The 26,769-nt window shown below is 43.5% G+C and overlaps 1 pseudogene; it reads right to left on the bottom strand.

Annotated features, from left to right (window-relative positions):
• Positions 1–17,253: 17,253 nt before the first annotated feature.
• On the bottom strand, positions 17,254–18,065 carry LOC137756871 (COP9 signalosome complex subunit 8 pseudogene; annotated as a pseudogene).
• Positions 18,066–26,769: the final 8,704 nt, after the last annotated feature.

Here is a 26,769-nt window from a genome sequence, read left to right as displayed (position 1 = left end):
ACTCCAAAAAAAGATCTGTGGTCCTCATAGAGATGTATCAACTTCAACAGGAGAAAACAAAACATAGATGAGAAAGCCGAGGCGGAGATAAAACAAGGGTGGGGAAGTAGGAAGGAATCAGAGCTAAGAACAGTATGTAAAGTCTATTCCAGGGGAGTTCAAGCCTACTAAAATCATGTGACTAGCCACGGCCCAGGGCAGTGGCTGTCCCTCTCCTGTTTGCCTCTCCCCACCCAGTACAGACCCACAGAGACACTCGGGTGGTGTTTAAAATAAACGCACACCAGCCCCGCCCCCTTTCTCTCCAAGATCCCTGAGGGTTCTCAGCACAAGGCTGGGGTTGCCCCTCCATGTCTGCCCTCTTCCTAGTGGTTCCTTGGGCTGTTCCCAGCAGATCTCAGTGGCTCATTTCCTTTCCCACATCTTCTAGATGTCTGGAGTGTTCCCTTAACCTGCTCCTGGGCATGTCACATGACTGCTCTGGGGAACGACAGGGTTCTGATGATCTCATACCCCAACTGTTCCACTAGTTCCACTAGTTTAACTTCAAGTATTCCACTAGTGGCCTGAAAAAAAAGCCCCTTTCAAACATACACCCACCACAGCTCAACCCTTGGGGGACCCCCATCTCAAGGGGCTGTTTGGTAAGAGTAGGCCTTGTATGGGTCTTATGCTATTAGGGTTATGCTGCATCTTAGATCGGCAACCTGAACTCTGGAGCACCCAGAATTGCCCCAGGATCTTCAAGGTAGTGATTCAAGAAGGTCAGATCAAACTTTATTGAGCACCTACCATGTGCTAGTCACTAAACTGAAGAGAGGCAATACAAAGATTAACCATAGTCCCTGGCCTCGAATAGCTCACAACTTAGGGTGTTACAAAAATAGCTATAATTTATTGAGTGCTTACTATGTTTCCCATGTATTGTCTCATATCATCCTAAAAATAACTCTAGTAAGCAGATACTATTATTGTTTCCGGTATACAGATGATGAAACTGAGGGCTCAAAGGGTTAGTAGATTTGCTTAAAGTCACACAGGTGGTGAGTGTTCCTAAGTCTGGTCTCCTAACTCTCATACAGTGTCCTGGGCATAAAGGGGAAGGAGAGATTGTGTCTATCTGGTGGCATGGAGGTAAAAGACGGTGGACATGCCCCGGGGGTCAGGTTTACTGGAGGAGAGGTTTGACCCTCACCGGTTGATTGGACTATGCCGAGGGCAGACGTGGGGAAGGGCACTCTGGGGGATGGGACTACACCTGGAAAGGCACCTGGAAAGGGGCAGGAAAATACAGGGCATGCTCAGTGAAGTGGGTTGAGAGTAGGGTGGGAGCTAGAGGATGGGGCCAAATAATGGCAATGAGATTGGAAAGGGACACTGAGGCCAGATGTGGGAGAGGGTGTCAGTAGAACCTTGAATGCCCCAAGTTAAGAAGATTAACGCTAACTGCCCTAGGCCTCAAAGAGGGCACTCACTTGACGGACAAGGTCCCTCCGGGCATCTAGACAGGACAAGGTTGCCATGGCCAAGTGGTTTCTTGCTGGCCCCCTATTTCAGGGCCTTTGCCCTGAGCAAATTCCTTGACTTCCTTCAGAAACCAGATTGTGCCTCCAGTGGGAAGGAGAGCTGCTCACACCCTGATAGGTACCACTGCTGTGCCTTTTGGGGCACCATCTGACCCCAGGGCACTCTGACTGCCTGGTACATGCCCGGTGCCACCACTCACTGTTCCACCAGGGCAGGGCCCGGGGTGCGCTCATCTCTGCGTCCCTGGAGCCCAGCACACTTGCGGGTTCGATACTCTGCTATGGAAGGAAGGAACGGTGCGGGAGATCATCCCTGTCGCCCTAATAACCTCTTTATCATGACTCAAAACATTTAGTACCACAAAGGGGGAACGTAGCCACAACAATAAAACCCACTTCAATTTGATGAGCAGTTCCAGGCTTCTATGGGGCTGGAGAGACGCCATCTGGGGGGTACCCAGCATGCATCCCAGTAGGCTCCGGGGGCCAGATACACGCAAGGCCGCGCCAAATAGTAGGTCTCTTCGCTATCGCTCTCCCGCCTGCCACCCCTGCTCAGCTGGCTCACGCCAGACGTCTCAGCCTCGCCCTCGTCTCTATTCCTCGCTCTCTGCCGGGCAGCCAAGTGCTCTGCGCTGCACAGAGACTGTCCGAGCGGCGGTGGGCAGGCGGGGATGTGGCTGCCCTCCCACGTTTGTTCCAGCGACGCAAAGAGAATCGGCGATGACTCTCTCCCTACCTTCCTTGACCCGCCCTCCCGGCTTTCCACTGCTCAGAGACAAGGCCCAGGAAAATGCGGCCGGGGTCAGAGAGGTGCCCCTCCCCTCCTCCCCTGTGACTCTCCCCCGCGAGGCGGGGCGCAGGGGCTGAGTACAAAGTAGGACACAAGACTCCCTGGATATCAGCCAGCCATTTGCTCCTTGAGTCCTCACAGTATATCTGCCAGGTCTAAAGCATTCTCCCTACTTCAGAGGTGAGGAGACAGAGCTTCCGGAGGGGTGAGGCCATCACTTAGTAAGGAGGAAGTTAGGATCTGAACTTGTCAGGTTACTGGCTCCAGCGCTGTGCTCCTAGATGCCGTTCACGCTACTGGCCGCAGGCACAGGCTCGTTGGACTGTCTCCACTCTGCTCCGAGGTCTGGTACTCATACTGATGAGGAAACGGAGGGTCAGTGCCCCACTTACCAACCTGCTCTAAGCAAGGAGAATGGTCCGCAGAAGATGATGAGTTTACTTCTGCTCTAATTCCGTTCTCACAGTTATGGCCTTGCCCCGCCCACCCTCCCCTGCCAACCCCACTCATCAAGACGCTATCCCCGCCAGAGTACCACGGCCATTGGGCACCATGGTGTGGTGGGAAGGGCATGGTCTTATTTTCATTTTGGCTTTTTCAAAGTTAAAATGCCGTATTCCCTCTGATGACTCAAGAAATGCACTTTGTTGTAAAAACAAACAAACAAAAAACTATAGAAGATTAAAGAAGAAAAAAAAAAAGTCACTCCTAAGCCCACCAGCCATGACCACTGTCAACATTTTGGGCTATGCTCTTGCAGACATTTTTCTTAACACAAACACGTGTTTGCAAAAATGGGATTATACCATTCATAATATTTTATAGCCTGCCTTATAAAAAATTTCACAGTACACGTATTATCTCATTTATTCCTTACAACAGCCCTGTGTTGTGGGTATAACTATCCCCCTTATTAACTCAAAGGAACTTAAGGCCTGGAGAGGTCATGCAACCTGCTGGAGCTGGAATTTGAACTGAGATCTGTCTGCTCCTAAAACCCATGCTTTCCTATCACATTTTCTCATTCATTAAAAAGTACTATTAGCACACATTATGACACTGAAATGATTAAAACACTGTGGCACTGGTGCCAGAATCAACAGACAGACTCCTTCCACTCATTTGTATTCTAGGAATGGTTATTGGGCACCTCCTAGATGCCAGGCCCTATTCCAAACCCTGGAGAGAGAGCAGCAAACAAGACAGGGCCCCTCCTCCCTGAGGGAGGCAGGGAAGAAACACTGAAGCAGATATGCCACGTGACATCAGGAAGCGGGGAGCGCTGTGAAGCCATATACATTTAAGGGGACAAAGAGTGACAAGGGGGGCTCTCTTGTCCCTTCAGAGAAGGAAGGCCTGTTTGAGGAGGTGATATTGGAGCAGTGACCAGACTGAATGAAGGGAGCGAGCTCTGAAGACATCTGGGAAAAGAGTGTTCCAGGATGATGGAACAGCCAATGCAAAGACCCTGAAGCGGGAGCATGGTTGGCCTGTTTGAGGACCTGCAAGGAGAGCAGCGTGTCTGGAAGGCCGCTTGCAAGGGGAAGAGCAGGAAGAGACAGACGATGGTAGGGACGCAGGCAGAGAATTGGGTCAGGCAGGGCCCTGCAGGCTATGGTCAGCCTTTTGATTTTGTTCCAAGTCTAGACCAGTGCAGGGTTTTGAGCAGAGGAGTGACATGACCTGAATTCCCCTACGAGAAGGCCACTCTAGCTGCAGACTGGAGGTGGTGAGACAGTGGAGAAACGCGGAGGCCATCCCACGTGAGCCAGCTGAGGCCCTTCTATCCCATGGGCTCCGGAAACTTCAGGAGAGAATGCTTCCTTCTGCCTGGGGTCCGAGGTGAGGGAAGGCTTCACAAAAGAGGCTTGATTTGGGTAGAATCCTGAAGGCCCAACAGGAGGTGGGCGGGTAAGAAGAGAGGAGGTGGAAAGGGCGGGTGGATCCAGGCAGAGGGATCGGATCAGCAAAGGCTCAGAGGGACACACTCTCAGGCTGCCCTTTCAGGTTTATGCCTGATCTGCTCAGTTGACTGTAAGCAAACAAATCAAGGCAGCAAATATATATAGCCCGGTTAATTTTACACTCCTGCCCAGGGACTTTAAACATGTTAGAACATTTTAAATTGCAAACCGCCAGCTAGTTCAAGGGTTGGCAAAGTTCTCCTGTAAAGGGCTAGATAATAAATATTTGAGGCTTTGTGGGCCATATGGTCTCTTTTGCAACTACTCGACTCTGCCATTGTAGTATGAAAGCGGTCGCGGGAACTACGTAATGAATGGGCATGGCTGTGTTCCAGTAAAACTTCAATTACAAAACCAGGCGGTGGGCCAGCTTTGGCCCATGGGCTGTAGTCTGGCAACCCCTTAGCTAGCGCCTCGGTCCCCCAGTGCTGTGCTCAAAGCCGCCAGCCCTTACCCCAACAGGTGCCTGTTGAAGGGGCGGGTGGCCTGACCTACAGTCATTCCTTCTGGGGAGCAGATACTTATCAATCCCTTCTGGAGATTACTGATACCACTAAATCAGTTTTAAAGTAAAAGGTGCAAATGGGGGCATTTTATGCCAAAGAGAATGTTAATGCTTATAAGAGGAGACCAGGCTGAGGTGCTGGCCCTAAGAACCATGGCTGAAATAAAGTAACAATTATTATCAAGTAGATAATCAGGAGATAAAAGGCATATACTTCTGCTCTGATGTTTAATCTGGAATCCACGTACAGCCCTGACAATGTCTTTCTGTCTCTCTGTCCCTCTTTTAAAGTTTCAGTGTAATTTCAAATAAATTTCTTACACTACAATACTGAAATAGGATCACTCCAATAACAATTGCATATCTATCTATCTATCTATCTATCTATCTATCTATCTATCTATCTATCTATCATCTATCTATCATTCATTTTCTAACTATTAAGGAACACAAAAGAAAGAAATATTTATAGTGCAATGCTGATTTCAGGGCACTAATCTTTGCAATTCCCAACACAATCACAACAAAACCCAATTCTGCCCATAAAAAGGCGGGCTCTGCAAAAGCCAGATCTTGCTCTTGAAATGGACCGTTAGCTTGCATACTGGGCACGTATTGATTAGTTGCCACAGTTTATTTGTCATTTTCCTTTTAATTTCATCCTAGAGCATCACCCTTGGCTAAATGTCTTGAATGGCATCACTTGATCAGACATGCTGTCAGTTTCAACATTTCCAGGGACTTGATGCCCAGAACAACGGACTTGTCTTTTCTCACATTGGTCATGTTGATGACCAATGGCTTTGCACTGGAGACATTTTCTTCACGGTCTTTCCACAATGCCTCTCTGAGGAAAGGACAGCCATTTTTGAGGAAATCTGAAAGAATTCATTTGGGGCAGAGTGAGAACTTTCAAACAAGGACAAATCTCCAAGCTGACATCATCATCTTCATCATCATTCTCACTTACAGGTGCTTACTCTGTGCCAGGCACGGCTCTATGCACCTTCATATCTTTTCATTCATTAAAGCCTCAAAACAACCCATAAGGTATTATCCTCATTCTACTGAGACATGAAGAGGTTATGTGATTTGCCCGAGCTCTGACAGCTCAAAAGTGATCGATTCAGGGTCTGAACCCAAGTAGTCAGGCACAAGTCCATGCACTTCGTTGCTAAACCAACCAACATTGCCTTTGGTTGAGTTTTAGAGGATAAATCTTAGTTTTGATTTATTAGCCAAACTTGTTTTAAAAGTAATATCATTAAGTTCCTCGTTATGTCTTGAAGTTTTTCATATAGTTAAACTCAGGCAAAAAGCAGCTTTCCTTTTTTCCCTGAGGGAGATGTATACCATCTCTATAAAATAAACCCATTTCAAGACATGTGAAACCTCCCCTAGATTTCTAGGTCTTATTTCTCATAAATTCTACTAAGAATTTCATTTAAGTTCTTTCAATTGATGCAGACAACATGTAGATGAGGTAACTGATGCCCAGAGCAATTAAATAACTTGACCATAAGCATAAGTCAGTAAGTAACAAGGCCACACTTTTCCTTCTACCTGACTGTCTCCTTCCTGGGGCACAAATTGACTTAGAATGTACCAGTAGTGTCCTGTTCAAGTGATTGGACTTGATTGATTTTACTACATTTGTGAAAATTACATTGCTAGTATCTCTAGAAAGGATTATAGTTTTAAATGTGCAAAATTATTCCAAATTACTTTGGAATTCAATTGTTATTTATGCTTCAGCGCATAAAAGGGATTATGCAGGTTGGAACTTGGTCATCTGTGAGATCACATTTTGTGTTTTCCAATAACCATGAAAACCCATGTAGCCTATGTGCTTTCTCCGTTATTTTTTTTATTTATTAAACATTTTATTATGGAAAATTTCAAACAAAACTATAGAAAATAGTATAATTGAATCCCTATAACCACCCAGTATCATAATTGTCAAAAATTTTTCCACCTTGCTTTATCTACATGTCCCCTTCACTTGTTTATTTGCTGGTGAGTATTTATTTTTTATTGAAGTATAGTTGACATACAATATGATGTTACTTTCTCCATTATTCTCTTTTTAAAAATTTATTTATTTATTTATTTATTTATTTGGTTGCACCAGGTCCTAGTTGCAGCAGGTGGGCTCCTTAGTTGCGGCATGTGAACTCTTAGTTGTGGCACGCATGTGGGATCTTGTTCCCTGACCAGGGATCGAACCCGGGCCCCCTGCATTGGGAGCATGGAGTCTTAACCACTGCACCACCAGGTAAGTCCCCATTATTCTCTTTTTAAATTTTTATTTATTTACTTTTAATTTTTAAAAATTAAGATGATTAACATACATTATATTTGTTTCAGTTATACTACATAATGATTCAATATGTGTATACATTGCAAAATGATCACCACAATAAGTCCAGTTAACATCCATCACCACATATAGTTGGAAAATTTTTTCTTGTGATGAGAACTTTTAAGATCTACTCTCTAAGCAAGTTTCAAATACGCAGTACAGTATTATTAACTATGGTCACCACGCTGTACATTACATCCCCATGACTTATTTATTTTATAAATGGAAGTTTGTACATGTTGACCCCCTTCACCCATTTTGCCCACCCTCCACCCCCTGCCTCTGGCAACCACCAATCTGTTCTCCATATCCATGAGTTTGGTTTGGTTTTTTTGTTTTGTTTTGTTTTAAGATTCCTCACGTAAGTGAGATCATATGGTATTTGTCTTTCTCTGTCTGACTTGTTGCACTTAGCATAATGCCCTCAAGGTCCATCCATATTGTCACAAATGGCAAGGTTTCCTTCTTTTTTGTGGTTAATAATATTCCATTGGATATATGTGCCACATCTTCTTTATCCATTCATCCATCGATGGACACTTAGGCTGTCTCCATGTCTTGGCTGTTGTGAATAATGCTGCAATGAACATGGGAATGCAGGTATCTTTTCAAGCTAGTGTTTTTGTTTCCTTTGGATAAATACTGAGAAGTGAAATTGTTGGATCATATGGTAATTTCATTCTTAATTTTTTGAGGAAGCTCCACACTGTTTTTCATAGTGGCTATATCAACAGTGCACAAGGGTTCCCTTTTCTCCATATCCTCCCCAGTACTCATTATTTCTTGTCTTTTTTTTTAAATATAAATTTATTTTATTCATTTATTTTTGGCTGCGTTGGGTCTTCGTTGCTGCGCGCGGGCTTTCTCTAGTTGCGGCGAGCGGGGGCCACTCTTCGTTGCGATGCACGGGCTTCTCATTGCGGTGGCTTCTCTTGTTGCGGAGCACGGGCTCTAGGCGCGCGGGCTTCAGTAGTTGTGGCGTGCAGGCTCAGTAGTTGTGGCTCACAGGCTCTAGAGCGCAGGCACAGTAGTTGGGGCACACAGGCTTAGTTGCTCCGCGGCATGTGGCATCTTCCCGGACCAGGGCTCGGACCTGTGTCACCTGCATTGGCAGGCGGATTCTTAACCACTGTGCCACCAGGGAAGCCTCTTGTCTTTTTTTTTTTTTTTTTTAATTTATTTATTTTATTTATTTATTTTTGGCTATGTTGGGTCTTCGTTGCTGGGTGCGGGCTTTCTCTAGTTGCGGCGAGCGGGGGGCCACTCTCTGTTGCGGTGCGCGGGCTTCTCATTGCGGTGGCTTCTCTTGTTGCAGAGCACGGGCTCTAGGCGCGTGGGCTTCAGTAGTTGTGGCACGTGGGCTCAGTAGTTGTGGCTCGCAGGCTCTAGAGCGCAGGCTCAGTAGTTGTGGCGCACGGGCTCAGTTGCTCCGCGGCATGTGGCATCTTCCCGGACCAGGGCTCGAACCCGTGTTCCCTGCATTGGCAGGCGGATTCTTAACCACTGCGCCACCAAGGAAGCCCCCCTCTTGTCTTTTTGATGATGGCCATTCTAAGAGGTTTGAGATGGTATCTCACTGTGGTTTTGATTTGCATTTCCCTGATGATTAAGGGTGTTGAGCACTTTTTCATGCACATGCTAGCCATCTGTGTATCTTCTTTGGGAAAATGTCTATTCAGATCCTCTGTCCATTTTTTAATCAGATTATTTGTTTTTGTGATATTGAGTCATATGAGTTCTTTATATATTTTGGAGAGAATGCTAGGGCCCTGATCACCCTCACCTGCTACCAGCTTGTAGGGCAGAGTTTCCACACTGGGAGACGGAAACTGAGAAGACCACAGGCTCCCATCCTCATCCAATGCTCAAAGCAATGGCTCAGGGGGAGAGTGGGTCCAAAAGAACAGATCGCTCTGAAGTGCTCCCCAAAAGAACTGACTTAATTTGAAAGAATATGTGGAAATTTAAGCTTAAGGGTCTTCTAGAAAACGTTGGAGACTTTGATGGTGAGCAAGTAAGAGGAGGCTGGTAGCTCTATGAGAACAAGAAGCTAAACCATAGGCCATATCGTTTACTGAGATAATCCAGCCAAGAAGTGAAACAAACTTCTGGCATGAAAACAAACTTCAAAGACTTGCATCCTGAAGCTGACTCCGCCTGAACTGAATTGAATCAAACTGTGACGTAATTTATGCCCCAAGAATTACCGAAAACAGTAGAGAAATCAGCCAGAAATTAGTGCAGGGGAACAGGAGGCGGACAGCTTAACAGAGATATCAGGGGGAAGAGACAAAGAGAGCCACGCTCAAACCGCCCTTATCCCAGGGTGGCTGGGCGCATGCCCAAAGCTGCACCATCTCAGGAGGGACATCAGAGGCTTTGGTTGCGTGGCACGTAAATTATATCTCACTAAAGTTCTTATCTAAAAAGTGACACAAATAAGAGCAAAAATCACTTCTATTTTATTCCTGTCGAAAGTCATTTTAGAAGAACAGAGGCCTGCAATTCTTCTCTTGTGTGTGTTCATTCTTTGTTCATTTACCACAGAAGCCACAATGTGTGTCAAAAGAAAAATAGGGACTTCCCTGGAGGTCCAGTGGTTAGGACTCCATGCTTTCACTGCCGAGGGCCCAGGTTCAATCCCTGGTTGGGGAACTAAGATCCGGCAAGCCGCGCTGCCAAAAATATTGATTCCATAAGATAGTACAGAAAAACCCGAATGAACTTTTTGGCCAATCCAATAAATAAAATAAAATGGACCGAATCAATGTGTTTAAAAAAAAAAAAAAGGACTTCCCTGGTGGTGCAGTGGTTAATAATCCACCTGCCAATGCAGGGACACGGGTTCGAGCCCTGGTCCGGGAAGATCCCACATGCCGCGGAGCAACTAAGCCCGTGCGCCACGACTACTGAGCCTGCGCTCTAGAGCCCGTGAGCCACAACTACTGAGCCCACATGCCACAACTACTGAAGCCTGTGCGCCTAGAGCCCATGCTCCGCAACAAGAGAAGCCACCACAGTGAGAAGCCTGCGCACCGCAACGAAGAGTAGCCTCTGCTCAGCACAACTAGAGAAAGCCCACACGCAGCAACGAAGACCCAACACAGCCAATAAATAAATAAATTTATTTTTAAAAAAAAAGAGAAGAAAAATAGATGCTGTGACAATTTTGCCAGTGTAATCTCCCTCCCAGCGTACTTTGCGGCCCAGCCACTTAGACACCCTCAGCGTCAGAATAGCCCGGACATCAAACAGCGAGACACAGGGCAGGTTGGGAGGGTCTGAGGAGGTCCATTTTTTCACTCCATACCAGGTAGAGTTCTTGATGCTTGGTTTCAGGCCTGCTTTGATGAGTCTTCTGTGTCTCTTTAAGATCACCACATTAGACACACCACAAATTTAGATCAGCAAAGGAGAGCAAGTAGCAAGCATTGTCTCTTTTGCAAAATCTCTTTCTTCGGAAGTTACTGGATGACACGGAGAGACCTCAAATTTGATGTGTCCAAATTTGAGCTCATCAGCCTCCTCCCACCTCCACCACCCTTGCTCCTTCTATATCCTCAATACCAGCAGGACACAAACCAGAAAACTGAGAGTCATTGTAGATTCCTCCATCTCTCTCAGCCACACATCCCGTCAGCCACTCATCAGCCTACCCCCCTAACAAGCCCACATCTCTCTGCTCTCGTTTAGTTCTCTTACTGGCCTAGCTCAGGCCCTCATCAACTCCCCCTAGGATCTTCATATCCCAGTACTCTCCTAGCTTATACCACTGCCTTTAGTCTTATCCCCATCTGATTTGTTTTCACACAGGATCAAGTCCAAGTTGCCCAGTTCCTTAGCATGGCATATATGGTCCTTCATTATCTGGCCCCATTTTAGCATCCAAGCTTCACCCCTGAACACTCTATGCTCAGGCCCATCTCCATACTCTTGACACTGCTCCTCCCTCTGTCTAGACTGACCTGGCCCATATTTTTCAACCATCTAAAACCTATTCATCCCTTCAGAATCAGCTCAGGAGTTATCTCCTCTGGGTAGCCTTCCCTGATCCCCAGACTACATTAATGGTCCATCCTCTGTTTTTCCTACAGCTCTTTGTGCACAACCCTACCGCCGCACTATACTGAAAGTCTTACCTTACTTGGAAGTTTTCCCCATTAGACTGTGAGCTCCTTAAAAACATGGACTGTGTCTTATTTTTCCTTATATCACCAGCTCCTAGCACAGGGCTTGACCTGGAAAGGATGCTTAATATATGTGCTGCAAGAGCGAGCCCCAATCTGTTGCTCAGTCAATGTTTGTTGAATTCAAACTTCTTGACTTTTGACACTTGACAATGCAGTGGATAGTTGGTTAGCTGCACCTCCTCTATGCTCCTGGAGTGTTCCCCTTCCACCGGGATTATCACACTCTATTTTTATGGCATTTTCTTGTTTATTTACTTGTCTGACTCTTCACTAAATGGTATTGGCTCATGAGGAGAAGGGCCTAAGTCTTGTCTTGCTCACTGCCGAATCCTTGGTGCAGAGCTTACCCGGTAGGCATGGCAGAAATGACCCTCTGGGCAGGCGAGCAGATGTGAAAGGAGAGACTGCACTGGGCATGCCTAGTTCTTCTGCCCCATGGCACCCACCAGATGGAGTGCAGAAACACTGGCAGTGTCACTCGAGCAGAAGTCCCCCCAATACAAACAAACACAAGCCCCGAGAAATGGAGGAGCCCACCAGCAATGGTCACCAGCTAAGCTAGATTAAAACCGTAGTACTCAACCTTCAGTATTGTCCAGTTGTTGCCACAGAAAGCTTTTGGAAGGGATTTTCTTCCCTGGCAACGAATGAAGAATTAGGAGTAAAGATCAAATCTAGAGAGAGAAAGTATCAATAAAACTGTTCCAGAGGGCTGTGCTGAGAACTGCACTAGTCATTGCAGGATGGCCATCGATTGTAACCAGCTTAACGTCAAACACGGAATTTTAAAGGAGCATCTCTGTGGTCAAGTGGAGATTAATCCACAGAATCCTGATAGAGCGCCAGCATCCAGGTATTAATCAAGTGTAAAATGCCTCCTCTCCCGCACTACCTCTTTCATGCACGCCTTTCTCCTTCTCTATTAAGGCCCCAGTTTTCAGCACACGAGCACCAGCAGAATTACAGGTGTCCCTCTAAAAACCAAGAAAAAAGTTGACCACTTTTGGTCAACTGCTAGTGTGAAAATACAAAGACTTACTGAATATTCATAGGTGCCGGGATTAGGTGGGTCCGCCCACACAAAGGTAAGCAAACTTGGTCATTCCTCACCAATGAGCCAGTGGCCAAGCGAAATGTTACTTATTTGAGCAGGCCCATGTCACCATCACTATGAACAAAAGATGCTGTCTGATGTCTTAGTGTAGACCCTTACTGAAAAAAGCTTTGCCAGAGAAGAAACTCCTTTGTAGTTTGAACTCTGGGATGCCAGAGTTTATTATGCACCCATCCTATCATCCACCTCCTAGATATTCTAACTCTAATATTAACTTCTAAAGTGAAGCTTGAATAAAACTATTTTTTAAATAAATTTATTTATTTTATTTATTTATTTTTGGCTGCGTTGGGTCTTTGTTGCTGCACACGGGCTTTCTCTAGTTGCAGTGAGTGGGGGCTACTCTTTGTTGCAGTGCTCGGGCTTCTCACTGTGGTGGCTTCTCTTGTTGTGGAGCACGGGCTCTAGGCGTGCGGGCTTCAGTAGTTGCGGCACGCGGGCTCAGTAATTGTGGCTCGCGGGCTCTAGAGCACAGGCTCAGTAGTCGTGGTGCACGGGCTTAGTTGCTCCGCGGCATGTGGGATCTTCCCGGACCAGGGCTCGAACCCATGCCCCCTGCATTGGCAGGCGGATTCTTAACCACTGTGCCATCAGGGAAGCCCTAAAACTATTTTTGTTTGGGAACTTTCTTGAGATTTCCTGTGATGACCACTGACACTGTAAAGTAGGGTCGAGCACTAAATCTGGGTTTTGCTCCCCTAGAAGAAGGGAAAGTGTGCTAACGTTTGTTGAATGTCCCCTCTGAATCAGAAACTGAGCTATGCACTTTATATGTGCTCTTTCCGTCAACCCTTGAAATAACCCTGTTTTCCAAATAAAGCTACCGAGGCTCAAGAAAAGTCACAAGGTCACCAGGTCATCACTGATAAAACTAGGATGCAGGTCCAGCTCTGGTTCACCTCAAAGTGCATGTCCTTGCTCACTACCCCACCACACTGTTCTCTTAGTGACTAGATGCTTGAGAGAAACAAATCTAGCCAAAGGTGATCTGCGTGTGGCTTCTCTAGGTCAATATTCTGGAAGGTCATCGATTCAGGCAGCAATTGTTTTAGGACGGCTTTTACATTTGTAGTGCTTGTAACTGGGTTTCCCACTAACCAGAAAAGAGTGGCATGTTATATGCACTACTTTAATTATCACAGTGCTTGAAATAAATACTACATAATTTCAACACCTTCCCTCATATCTCAAAACAGAGAGACAGTGATGCACTAATGGAATATATTACACTGAAGGCCCATTTAGGCTTTTACCAAATTCGTTGAATTATAAGTCAAACACTGAATGGAAGGACTTATTAGGTAAACACAGTTAAAATGCATAGCTTTCCTGACAGGTGGATGTTCATAAACACATGTGCAGGTGCTATTAATTTTTAATTTATCATATGTAGAGTTTGTACCTCCAAATAACATTTTTGGGGTCTCTAATTGGGAAGTGCTCCAGGATGATTATTGGGGGTGGGACGGATATTCCAAACCCATACCTGTTCAGATAAATGGAGATGTCATTAGCAACAAGAAGTAAGTGATCATGGCTTCTCTCGTTTTTTATAAATTATACTAAATAACCATAATGCTGCAATTTAGTGGTCCAAAGTTCATTCTATTCAGCAGGCTATCCATAGTCAACAGTTTAAAGAAAAGGGACCTGCTGAGAAAATAGTGGTCTAATCAGATGCCATAAAATCGAGCTGATGAGTTGAGTCCCATTTCTTTTTTTGTAAGGGGATTCTAATGAAGCAATGCTTGAAGGGGATTCATAACTTTGGGCCCCCTGTTTCATTATTCAGGTCAGCTGCACCCAGTTTCAAAGGAAGCTAGGGAACCTTAATCCCACAGGCTATTTGTAGATATGCTGGCTCATGCAGGCGACTTATTAAATCCCAAATTCCTGGCTGCCAAATTGTATACATTGCCTTGGTTCCTATAAGGATTATGAGAAAGCTTTGGGGAAAAGGGCAAATCAAAGGGAACAGTAATCAAATTAGAAGTATTGAAGGATGGTGCCTCGAAAACTAATTCATAGATGTTGAAAGTGGGAGACAAGAGGACCATGTGTGTACAGGACCATAACAGCTCTCACAATGAGGTAAACACCTCCCAGGCTCAGGTGGGTAAACACAGGCAGGTTCAAGAGGGAAGTTTCCATGACACATCTAGTAGTACACCTTCCTCTCCGGAAAGAGCCTGAGGAGGGAGGGTAAGGCAGGGTGACCATCTACCTAGCATCTGCCAGTCAGGCCCGTGGGCCTTGAGAAATCATCCCCCTGCCAATACGCAAGTATCTCCTTCCAGGGAGGTGAAAACAACCCAACTGGTAGTTCCCAAATTTATTCCATTAACATTTTCCCATTGGAGTATTGTTTCTCACAGGAATTATATTTAAAGCAACTCCAATATGATAAGTAGAAAATGGATATATTTCCTTTTGGCAGCATTGAATAGTTTGGGGATTTTTTTTTTGCTGAAACATGTTCATTTTAATATAACATAACATTATAACGTATGTAATATAACATATAACATGTAGTATAACATATAACATATTTAATATAACATAACAAATTTAATAACATCTTACTTGTATGCTTTGTATACAATTGACCTATGGAGGTTGATTTGCCAGCTCTTCCCACACTATGGACTTGACAAACAGCTCTCACAATGAGACAGGCTGGGACCTGGGGCCCTTTGCTGCAGTGCTGCAATGCTTGCGCCTGGACACGCCTCTCCTCAAGCAACAAAATACAAAGAAACTGACTAAAAATAACTGCCTACATTTGGGGCAAAGTCTGGACCCAAAAGATACAAAGAGACCAAAAAGCCCAACTGACACTTTTGAAGAGCCTGGAGCAAAAACAGGATGTTGTGAACAATAGCAGGGGACTGAGCTGCCCCCTGCACACAACACCACCAGCGGGGTGGGCAAAACACCTAAGCCAGCTCTCTGGCCTGACCCCTGGACACACCCCTACCCTCACCCCATGTAAGGAACAAGCTTGCCCCACCTTGGGGAGCGAGCAAACAAAAGAACTGTTGTTTGTTCTCTCTTCCCCCTGCTACAGCAGGGGCCCCAGTAAAGCCTTGCCTGAATTTGGGGATGTATTTTTAATGCCCACCTTCAGTACTGGAAGCCTGACAACAGAATCGGTCAGCAGATCCTGGGGAGCAGGAAGCCTTCCTGCTGCAGCTCTTGGCTGCTGCCTCTCAGATCCCTGCCCCCAACACTGGGCTGTGTCTCACTTTCTTCCAGGAGAAACTAAGGCCCTGGAGAGAAAGGAGCTCAAGCCACTGTTGAGATTAAAGGAGGCAATGCATGCAAAGCTCTTAGCAAGGTGCTTGGTATATAATAAGCACTCAATAAATGATAGCTAATATTATTATTACTATTACTATTACCATCATTATCACAGGAGGAGGTAGATCACATTTTTGCATTCTTTTTAATATTTATTTTTATTTTATTTTATTGTGGAAAGAACATGTAACATGAGATCTACCTTTTAACAAATTTTAAGTGTACAATATATTATTGTTGACTACAGGTGCAATGTTGCACAGCAGACCTCTAGAATTTATTCATTTTGCTTGAATGAAACTTTATGCCCATTGATTAGTAAGTCCCCATTCCCCCTGCCCCCAGCCCCTGGAAAATACCATTTCCCTCTTTGATTCTATGAATGTGACTATTTTAGATACCTCATATAAGTGCCATCATTGCAGTATTTGTCTTTCCGTGACTGGCTCATTTCACTTAGTATAATGTCCTCAAAGTTCATCCATGTTGTCGAATACTGCAGAATATCCTTTTTTTTTTAAAGATGAACAGTCTTCCATTATATGTATATACCACAGTTTATTTATCCATTTATCTGTCAGTGGACATTTAGGTTGTTTCCACATCTTGCTTATTGGGAATAGTGCTACTATGAACATAGGAGTGCTAAAATCTCTTCAAGCTACTGATTTCAATTCTTTCTTTCTTTTTTTTTTTTTTTTTAAGAATTCAATTAAATATTTATTGAACAAATGCAGAATAAATGAACTAGGGGGTGGTTTTAACCTGAAGATACAATAAACAACTTCAAATATTCAGAGGGCTGTCACACAAAAAATGAAAGACTTGTTCAGTATTTCTCTAAAGGGCAGAACTTGACCCAAGGGCTAAATATAAGCAACCAATAGCCTGATACAAAGTGTATCACTTACTAGCTTCTTTCCCAAACAATGCATTCCACACTTAATCCCTTCTTCTGAAAGGAAACATTACAACTTAATACTTCTCATGAATGTCTTTAATAAGTCGCATTTTCATGGCAAGCCCTCCACTGCCAGCAATGGATGTACTCACACTCTCAGAAAGAAATCTAAAGTTAACAGGCTGGTTTACTAGGGAGATGGTCTTTGTTCCTCAGCTCTATCTCAGCATTTTATATTTGTGATTCTCAGGAGGGGAGAGAAAAAGAGCATATTCTCCAAAGGGGGTGAATCAGAGTCCCCAGCACTTCAGATACTGCCCCTGGGGACAGTCCTCCTCAAACCCCAGATGCATCACTGCAACTATCAACCTGTGGTAGAGATGGGAGTGTGCTGTGAGCTGGGGCAGAAGAAAACAGCTGACAACCACTGTTCTACACGAGGCAGGAGAGCTGCTTTTTATGAGTCACTAGGAAATACAAACTGACTGCCTAATACTGACGGGCTCCATCCAAACTGTCAAATATTACAAAATGAGAACTGTTTCAACAACGATTCAGCATGTTTAAGGACAAAATATATATAATATACTTTATATTATATACGTATTTTATCACATACTCAGTAAGGAATGCTGAGGTGCTTAATCCATCCAATAAAATTGAAAATAAAAATTTTACATTTTTCTGTCAGTATTCAGGATGCTGAAGGTGGATCTTGAACTCAGAATGGTAAGTCAGTTTTCGAGGAAGGCCATGTAATCGGTGAGTCTGGCTAACTGCTGTTCATTGGGGATGGGCGGGACGGGGGCAGGCTCTGAAAAGGGAATAAACCTGTTAAAGGAGACATCCAGGGCCCCTGCAACTGGCTTTTTGGGCATGACCATCCTTGTGGTGGAGTCTGCCTGCCATCCTTGTTCTAGGATACCTTTCACAGCCTCTTCCACGGGAAGTCCAACAAAGGCTGCGAAATCGTCGGCGATGATGGACATATATGCCTGAGAGACCAGGGCGAAGGCTCGCCTCCGGGTGGCATCTCTAAGTGCCTCCATGATTGGCTGGACCGTCTCAGACCACGGGTGAGCGCTGATGGTGGTATAGATCCCCGGGGAAATCTCTCTGCCAGATTCTTTGTCCTACCGACCAAATTCCCCCAAGTTCAGAATTTGCAGATTTTATAGCAGGTGGTATTCTTTTCCAAAGATATCTTGCATTATTCATGTCATTATAAAGCAGATATAAAGCTAGAAGCTGACCATACACTGGGGGTGTAGCAATTCCTCCTGGAGCCTCGAGCTCCTGGTTCTCGCACTGATCCAGCAACTTTCTGAAACTAAAGGAACTTTCCGCCATCACTGCCACTGGCATTTTCCCGGCCGGTACCGCCACCGAACCTCCCCGCCGAGCCGGACCTCAGACTCTGATTTCAATTCTTTTGGATAAATATCCAGAGGTGGGATTGCTGGATCATTTGGTAGTTCTATTTTTTTAAAAATATTTATTTATTTATTTGGTTGCACCGGGTCTTAGTTGTGGCAGGCGGGCTCCTTAGTTGTGGCTCGCCAGGTCCTTAGTTGCAGCACTCGGGCCCCTTAGTTGTGGCATGCAAACTCTTAGTTGCGGCATGCATGTGGGATCTAGTTCCCTGACCAGGGATCAAACCCGGACCCCTTGCATTGGGAGCACGGAGTTTTATCCACTGCACCACCAGGGAAGTCCCTGGTATTCTACTTTTAATTTTTTGAGAAAACTCCATACTGTAGTGGCTGCATCATTTTGCATTCCCACCAATAGTGTACAAGGGCTCCAATTTCTCCACATTCTTCTGGGTTTTTTTGATAAGAGCCATCCTGACGGGTGCTATCTCATTGTGGTTTTGACTTGTATTCCCCTGATGATTAGTGACATTCAGCACCTTTCATATACCTGTTGGCCATTTGTATTGTCTTCTTTAAAGAAATATTTATTCAAGTCCTTAGCCCATTTTTAAATTGGGTTACTAGGGTTCTGGGGTTTTGTTTTGTTTTACTATTGATTTGTAGGGCTTCCTTGTATGTTTTGAAGGTTAACTCTGCATCAGATATATGGTTTGGAATTATTTTTCCCCATTCCATAGGTTGCCTTTTCACTGTGATGATTGTTTCTTTTGCTGTGCAGAAGATTTTTGGTTTGATAAAAGCCCACTTGTTTATTTATTATTTTGCTGCCTGTGCTGTTGGTATCATATCTGTGAAATCATTAGCAAGACCAACATCATGAAGCTTTTCCACTAGGTTTTCTTCAAGGAGCTTTACAGATCTGAGTATTACATTTAAGTCTTTAATCCATTTTGAGTTGATTTTTATGTTTGGTGTAAGATAAGGGTCCAATTAAAATTCTTTTGAATGTGGATATCTAGTTTTCCCAGCACCATCTGTTGAAGAGGCTATTCTTTCCCCATTATTTATTGCTAGCACTCTTGCCAAAGATCAGTTGATGGTACATGTATGTAATTATTTCTGGGCTTTCTATTCTTTTCCATTCATCTATATGTCTGTCTTTATGTCAGCACCTTACTGTTTTGATTACTGGGGCTTTGTAATATATGTTGAAATCAGCAAGTGTGATACCTCCAGTTTCGTTCCTCTTTCTCAAGATTGATATGGGTCCTCATGGTCTTTTCTAGTTCCATATGAATTTTAGAACTGTTTTTCTATTTCTGTAAAGAATGCCTTTGGGATTTTGATAGAGATTGAATTGAAACTGTAGATCACTTTAGGTAGTATGGACATTTAACAATAATAATTCTTCCAATCCATGAACATGAGACTTCTTTCCATTTGCTTGTGTCTTGCTAAATTTCTTTCATCAACATTTTGTAGTTATCAGTACACAAGTCTTTCACCTCCTTAGTTAAGTTTATTCCCAAGTATTTTATTCTTTTTGGTGGTATTGTAAATGGGACTCTTTGCCTAATTTCCTTTCCAGATAGTTCATTGTTAGTATATAGAAATGCAACTGCTTTTTATGTTATTTTGTATCCTACAACTTTACTGAACTTGTTCATTCGTTCTAACAGTTTCTTTTAATGGAGTCTTTAGGATTTTCTATATATAAAATCATGTCACCTGCGAATACAGACAGTTTAACTTCTTCCTTTCTGATTTGTATGCCTTTTACTTCTTTTTCTAGCTTAATTGCTCTGGCTAGGACTTCCAGTACTATGCTCAATAGGAGTAGCAAGAGTTGGCATCCCTGCCTTGTTTCTGATTTTAGAGGTAAAGATTTTAATTTTTCACCATTGAGTATGACGTTAGCTGTGTGCTTGTCATATATGGTTTTATTATGTTGAGGTACATTCCTTCTGTAGGTAGCTTGTAGGGAGGTTTTATCATGAAAGGTGTTGAATTTTGTCAAATGTTTTTTCTGCATATACTGAGATGATCATGTGATTTTTTATCCTTTATTCTGTTACTGTGGTAAATCACATTAATTGATTTCCATGTATTCTTGCATTCCAAGGATAAATCTCACTTGTTCATGGCATATGATACTTCTGATATGCTGTTGGATTTGGTTTGCTAGTACTTTGTTGAGGATTTTTGCATCTATATTTATCAGGGATATTGGTCTGTAATTTTCTTTTCTTGTGATGTCTTTGTCTGGCTTTGATATCAGGGTAATGCTGGCCTCTCAAAATGAGTTTGAAAGTGCTCCCTCCTCTTTAATTTTTTGGAAGAGCTTGAGAAGGATTGGCATTAATTCTTTTTAAAAGATTTGGCAGAACTCACCTGTGAAGGTATTTGGGGTTTTGTTTGTTGGAAGGTTTTTAATTATTGATTCAATTTCCATACTAGTCATAGGTCTGTTCAGAGTTTCTAGTTTTTCATGATTTAATCTTGGTAGATTGTATTTTTCTAGGAATTTACTCATTTCTCCTAGGTTGTCCAATTTGTTAGCATATAATTATTTATAGTAGTCTTTTATGATCCTTTTTATTTCTGTAGCATTAGTTGTAATTTCTCTTCTTTCATTTCTGATTTTATTTGTGTCCTCTTTTTTTTTCTTAGCCAATCTAAGGACTTGTTGATTTGTTCATCTTTTCAAAAAACCGACTCTAAATTTCATTGGTTTTTAAAATTGTTTTCTATTCCTTATTTCATTTATTTCTGCTCTAATCTTTTCTGGTTCCATATGATAACTTTGTGATAACTTCTGATAACTTTGTGCTGTCTTCTTTTTCTAGCTCCTTGAGGTGTAAAGTTAGGTTATTTTGAGATCTTTCTTCTTTTTCAATATATGTATTTATTAGTATGAATTTCCATCTTAGTATTATTGCTTTTGCTGCATCCCATAAGTTTTGGTATGCTGTGTTTTCATTTTCGTTTGTCTCGAGGCATATTCTAATTTCCTTTTTGGTTTGTTCTTTGACACAATGGTTGTTTAAGACATATATCACTTTTAATATGTTGAAAATTATACTGGATTTTTGTTTTCTAAGATCCCAGTAACACTGTATGTGGCCAGAATGGGCTCACCAAAATGAGATCAACTTGTCTTGCCAGTGAAATCCTTTCAGTAAAGCTTGATCCTTCTTAACAATAAGGCAAGTGACCAGTGACCCAGAGTGCAAATAAAGCAGAAGATTTCTTTTCTGGGTATTACATGGCTTAGAAGCCAGGAATCAGGGGTATCCCATCTCTGGCCTCATTCATTAATTCGACAAACATTAGTTGAACACCCATGAGGTGCCTGGCCCACGCTGGATGTTGGGAATAGATTGATGAGCAAAATAGGCAAAATCCCTGCCTTCATGTAATTTACAGTCTCATGCATGGAGAAGGGGAGAGGAGGGGAGGTAAGGAGATAGACAATGAACTTATCCTACTGGAAGGTTGTGTGCTTGAAACAATGTGCATGATCCCAAAATGATTATATCAAAGGGAAACTTCCCAGAAAAAATAATAGGAAAGGCTTTCAGTCATTTGCAGAGCACTAGTGCTTGATGTCGATTACTTGCTTATCAGACATAGTCAAAACAAATCACTGAAGCTGCTCTTGGGTCTGACTTCTTCACCCAGAGGAAGAGGCAAAGCATGGAAAGAAATTCTATGAAACTTACTTCCACCATTACACTGCCCCATGTGAAGGTGAAGTTAAACATAAGTCACATGTGATCCCCAAGACTATGGAAGTGAAAAGGGGATACTCTACATTGCCTTCACTGGTGACTCGCTATGACCGGTCATCATTCCAGCACATATTTATTGAGCTCCTTAATATTCCAGGGGATACACAGTGGTCCCTGGTCCCATGGAGCTTACATTCTAGTGACTGGTCTTGCATCACCACCCAGTGGTGGTGATCTCATATTTTGTAGGCTATGCTGTGCACAGTGGTAAGAGATAGTTAAATAAAGATGGAGGTAGACCGGAAGCATATGCCAGGCATAAAGAACAACAAATGCAAAGGCCTGGAGACAAGAACAAGCTTGGAGTATATGAGGGACAGAGAAAAGGCCAGTGGGATAGGAGCCTAGTGAGTGAAGGAGAGATTTGTGGCAGAGAAGGCTGGAAAGTTTTCTGGCTTGTTCACCTGGATACATGGTGGCGTCATTCACTGGGATAGGGACCATGGAAGGAAGAGGTCATTATAGATTGCCACAGCTCCCTGCTCACTGTACAATGTCGCCACATGACCATCCTAGGCTTGAGGTCACTAAGGTCATTCCCAGCTTACTAATAGGCAAGGCTTCGAACTCTATTTGTGAAGCAACTGTTTAAAACCCAGAGTTTGTTGTCCCATAAAGTTATGGTTTATGTAGCCAGCAGATGGGCTGTTATTTTGGAAATTTCATTTTCTTGGACCCAAGTGTGTGGCTGGAGTAAACCCAGACTAAATGCTATCCGTGGAGGGGCTCTGTCAATGTCAAGGCCCTGGAGCAGCCATTGACATCATCTCAATGCTGCCTGTAGTTAGTGCCCATCGAACATTGATGTGCTCCCCACGTTTCCCAGCCCCCCTTCCAGTTGGGCAGGACCATGTGATTAGGTCAGGCCAATGGGCAACGAGCAGGAGTGATATGAGTCAACTCTAGGCCAGAGCATTTATTGGCTGGCAAGCAACTCTCTTTCCAAATGGCAGCCAAAGAGGCCACATGTTCTGGGTGGTGTAGCCACCAGATGGAAGACGTCTGTCAGTCTAGGTTTCTGAGTGACTATGTGGTACAAAGCCACACTGACTCATGTAAGGCATGTAGCATGTGAGTAAAGCGCAAGCGTGTGTCACCTTAAGCCACTGAAATAGTGGGTAGTTACAACACTGTAAAGTAGCCTCCCTTGACTGATATAGTGGTTGTCTGCCCCTTGGCCTTCTAAATACATTGGACCCTACCATGTACCATGCCCCTTCTGGAGGAGGGGTCAATTTGGCCATGAATAATCCACCTGTTTCAGACATCTAGCTAGGCTTGTCCTCCTACTCACTCTCTCAACATGCAAATGTTTACTCTCATTTCCTCCACTCCCTGGCCACACAGCCTGGCTTTCAATAACTGCTCCCCACGCCTACTCAGCTTCATGACATACTTGCATGCCCTTCTCTAGCTTACTGGCTTTGAGTTCCCACTTGCTTCTCTTCTCTGCCCACTCTCTTGGTTTGGGCATCTTTTCAGCTATATCCAGGATACTCTCACCAACAACCCTAGCACTGCCCCCAAGCCTCACTGAGCCCCATCCCCCCAGGCTAAGAAAATTTAGACAATAGTAAAGAAGGTAACCAATGGTTTTTGCTGGAGAAGCAATACTGAACATGAGGTATGTAGGGCAAAGGTGAGACTGACAATGAGATATGAGGTCAGAAACCAGGAGGACTGGGAACCAGTGCAGAGTGTGAAATGGCTCAGGACCAAACCTCTGAATGGTGCCTGGCTGACTGAGATGAACCCCCCAAACCCACTTCTTTACGTGATACCAGCTGTGTGGTGTAAGGACATGCCCCACAGCTAAAAAAAAAACAGAAAAGGTAGGATCTGACATCAGTAAAACTCAAGACTCGAGATAACATTATTTCTGTGAGAAAAGTTTTCCAGAGCTGTAGCCTGGCCTGACAAGAGTACAGCTCTGCCCTGCTGCCCTGGCAGATGCAGTGGGGATATTTCCACTCCGACAAGCAGAGGAAGCAGGAACCACTGGTGAAGACTTCTACAGCTGAAGGCAGTTTCCATTGGTGGGACCTGGATTGAAGTCGTAGAATTTTTGTTCCCATGAAGGGGATCTGGTTAAAGTCATACACTGGCAGCTGCCTATAGTCCTCTGTGTTTGTGTCTAAGCCAATTTGGGGTCAGACCATATACACCAGAGTTGTGGGCCCTCTCATGTACAATGTCTTGATGACTTTTGCACAGGGAGCTTTTATTCCTGGTTGAAGGCAGATACTAAGCAAGACAGTAAAAAAAAGAAATGGTTAGTGTTGGGGCTAGAAAAAAAGGACACCAAGAGATACTAGCTCCAGACACCCTACTTGCATAGCTGGCTGGAAGGTTAAACACCTCTAGGTCTAAGCTGTCATCTCATTTCCTAACACAACCACTATGAACTAATGAACTAATGAACTCCAAGCCATCTTACTTTGTTTTCCTTTCTTTCCATCAGCCCTAGAAATTCCAGAACACTGTCTGTACAATGGAAGTACTAAGATTTCAGAACGAATATACGCTTGCTTCTATTCTTCCTTGGAGACTCATCAGGACCATGGGGGAGAGCCAGTCAGCTAACAAGCATCTACTGTACCCCTACAGTGTGCCAAGCAGGCAGCAGCTGCAGGGTTGTTACGGCTCCTTGGAGAAAGCTCCAGATCCCAAATGATATTGTCATGAATAGTTTCCAGTGTCATTTGCTTTCCCCACATATTAAAGTGTTACTGGTTCTAATTACTCAGTATGTCATCCTTGCTGTCAGCTTTATGTTTCTCTATGTCTTCATAGACAAGGCAAGTCTAGACATTATAGCAGGTAACAGGCCAAGAAAATTCAGTTTATTCTGATTACCTATCATCTGTAGACTAACTTCTAGTTTTTATCAAGGATATGCACAGCACTTCCCAGTAGGGCCCTGTACCAAGTACTTGACAATACATTGACATGTTTTAAGTGTAACTCAGCATTCCTCAAGGAACAATGTTTCAATGCCGGGTCCAGAAAACTAAGGCCCATGGGCCAAATCCTGCCTGCTGGCCACTTGTTTTTGTAAATAAAGTTTTATTAGAATACAGCCAGGCCCACTTTTTTTTTGTTTTGCATATTGTCTATGGCTGTTTTCATGCAGTACAGCTATGGATGGGGGAAAACAACTGAAATAGCTCCCTTGTCTCAAGTGCCCAATGTTTGCCACAGCTGTCACATTCATTATTTCACACAATCCACATGACCCCTCTGACGTAATACTAGCTGGCATTTATTGTGCTAATCAGACTCATGTTATTAATCTGATGCCCCTAAATTTAGTTGGGAAAAGATTACAATTTAATTTCCATTTCACCTCTAACTGAAAGCAAGCACTCCTTCCATTATGAATGTCGATAACAAATCAAAGCCCTATCAGCAATACCTGTGCCTTTACCGCCAGCAGCAAGATCACAGGTACTTCCCCAGGACACTGCAGTCGCTGCAGTTCTCACAATACCATTTCCACGCATTATTACTTTGAAATAGTGGTAGATATTAGACGGACTCTAAATCTGTTATTTATTTAATGTGCTATCAGGGAAGCACATATACCACAAATTTGTTTTTAAAAATACGTTGATAACTTTATTTCATTATAACTCGTTTCCCCTTTGTAATCTAAAGTACTGTACTTATGCATTTAAGAGTATTATTCTGAGAAGGAGTCCAGAGGCTTCGGCAGACTGCCAAAGGAAGCCATGCGCAAGAAGGCTAGGCAGCTCTATGTCAAGTGCATTAATTCACTGAGTCCTCACAAGCAACCTGGGTGATGGGTACTATCACCTCTGCCCACCCTCTCTTTACACAGGAGTACAATGGGGGAAAAGGAGAATGAGTAAATTGCCCAAGGTCACGCAGCTAGTAGTGGGGCTGAGATTTGAATCCAGACAGTCTGAGCCCAGAGCCCATGCTCTTCTTAGTCAATATCCTATACTATACTACCTTCGTTGTGTCATTATTCCCATTTTACAGGTGAGGAAACCAGTCCTTTTTCTAAAGGCTGAAGGTGATGGATGTTGTGAGTAGTAAAAAGGAATAAGCATTTCTTGAGCACCTACTGTGCCAGGCTCTTTCCAAACATCTCTCATTTTATCCTCTAAATAGCCCTCAGGGTTCTGACTGATGAGTGAACAGAGACCTGGGGAGGAGAAGCAACTCACTCACCATCAATGCTGCTGGCAGACCGCGGAGCCCATGTCTGCTCACATCCAGAGCGCCTCTGCCTCTGTCTGTGTCTCTCTTTCTCAATTACACTGTGCTAATTAATTAGTATGTAAATTATCTCAGGCAATCCTGAGGTCTTATTTCATTCATGGGTTTTTCAGTGAGAGAAAAATATTGCAAGGAAATACTCATGCTCTCTTTCCTACTAAAGCCAAAATTATTTTCATCAAAACAGATGGGCTAAATCAGTATGGATCTGCACAGTGGATTTTTAAGAAGAATATTTCAAGTGAGGTTTAAGAATTCACAAAACCACATGTAAGAACTAAATTTCAAAATAAAGTGGTAGATTGATATTCATTACTAGGATGGATGTTTCAAGTGAAAATATAATACTGGCAAAGGTTAGTTCCAAGCAAGAAAATTGACATCATCATAAAGACTTTTTTTAAAAAAGGAATTGCAAGAAATTATGGCACAAACCTGTTTTAAGGGTTTCATATAAAATGGTTTAAACAATACTGAGTTAACATCAAAAAGTATACTCTTGCTCAATTACTTGTCCTGATTCCCTCGGTAAACTTCAAATCAAGGCAAAGTGTCAAGTATTTTGTACCAGTTACAATTTACAAGTCAGGGAAAGCAGCTATGGATGGGAAACTCTTTTTCTGGGTAAGAACCGCTTTGCTTAGATCTGAACTGTTTATACTCACAAATCACAGTGTCGTTCAGACATGGCCTAAGCTTTTC

Source organism: Eschrichtius robustus, chromosome X (genome assembly GCF_028021215.1).
Source record: "Eschrichtius robustus isolate mEscRob2 chromosome X, mEscRob2.pri, whole genome shotgun sequence".
Lineage (NCBI taxonomy): Eukaryota > Metazoa > Chordata > Mammalia > Artiodactyla > Eschrichtiidae > Eschrichtius > Eschrichtius robustus.
This window is presented reverse-complemented; position numbering and strand designations above follow the sequence as displayed.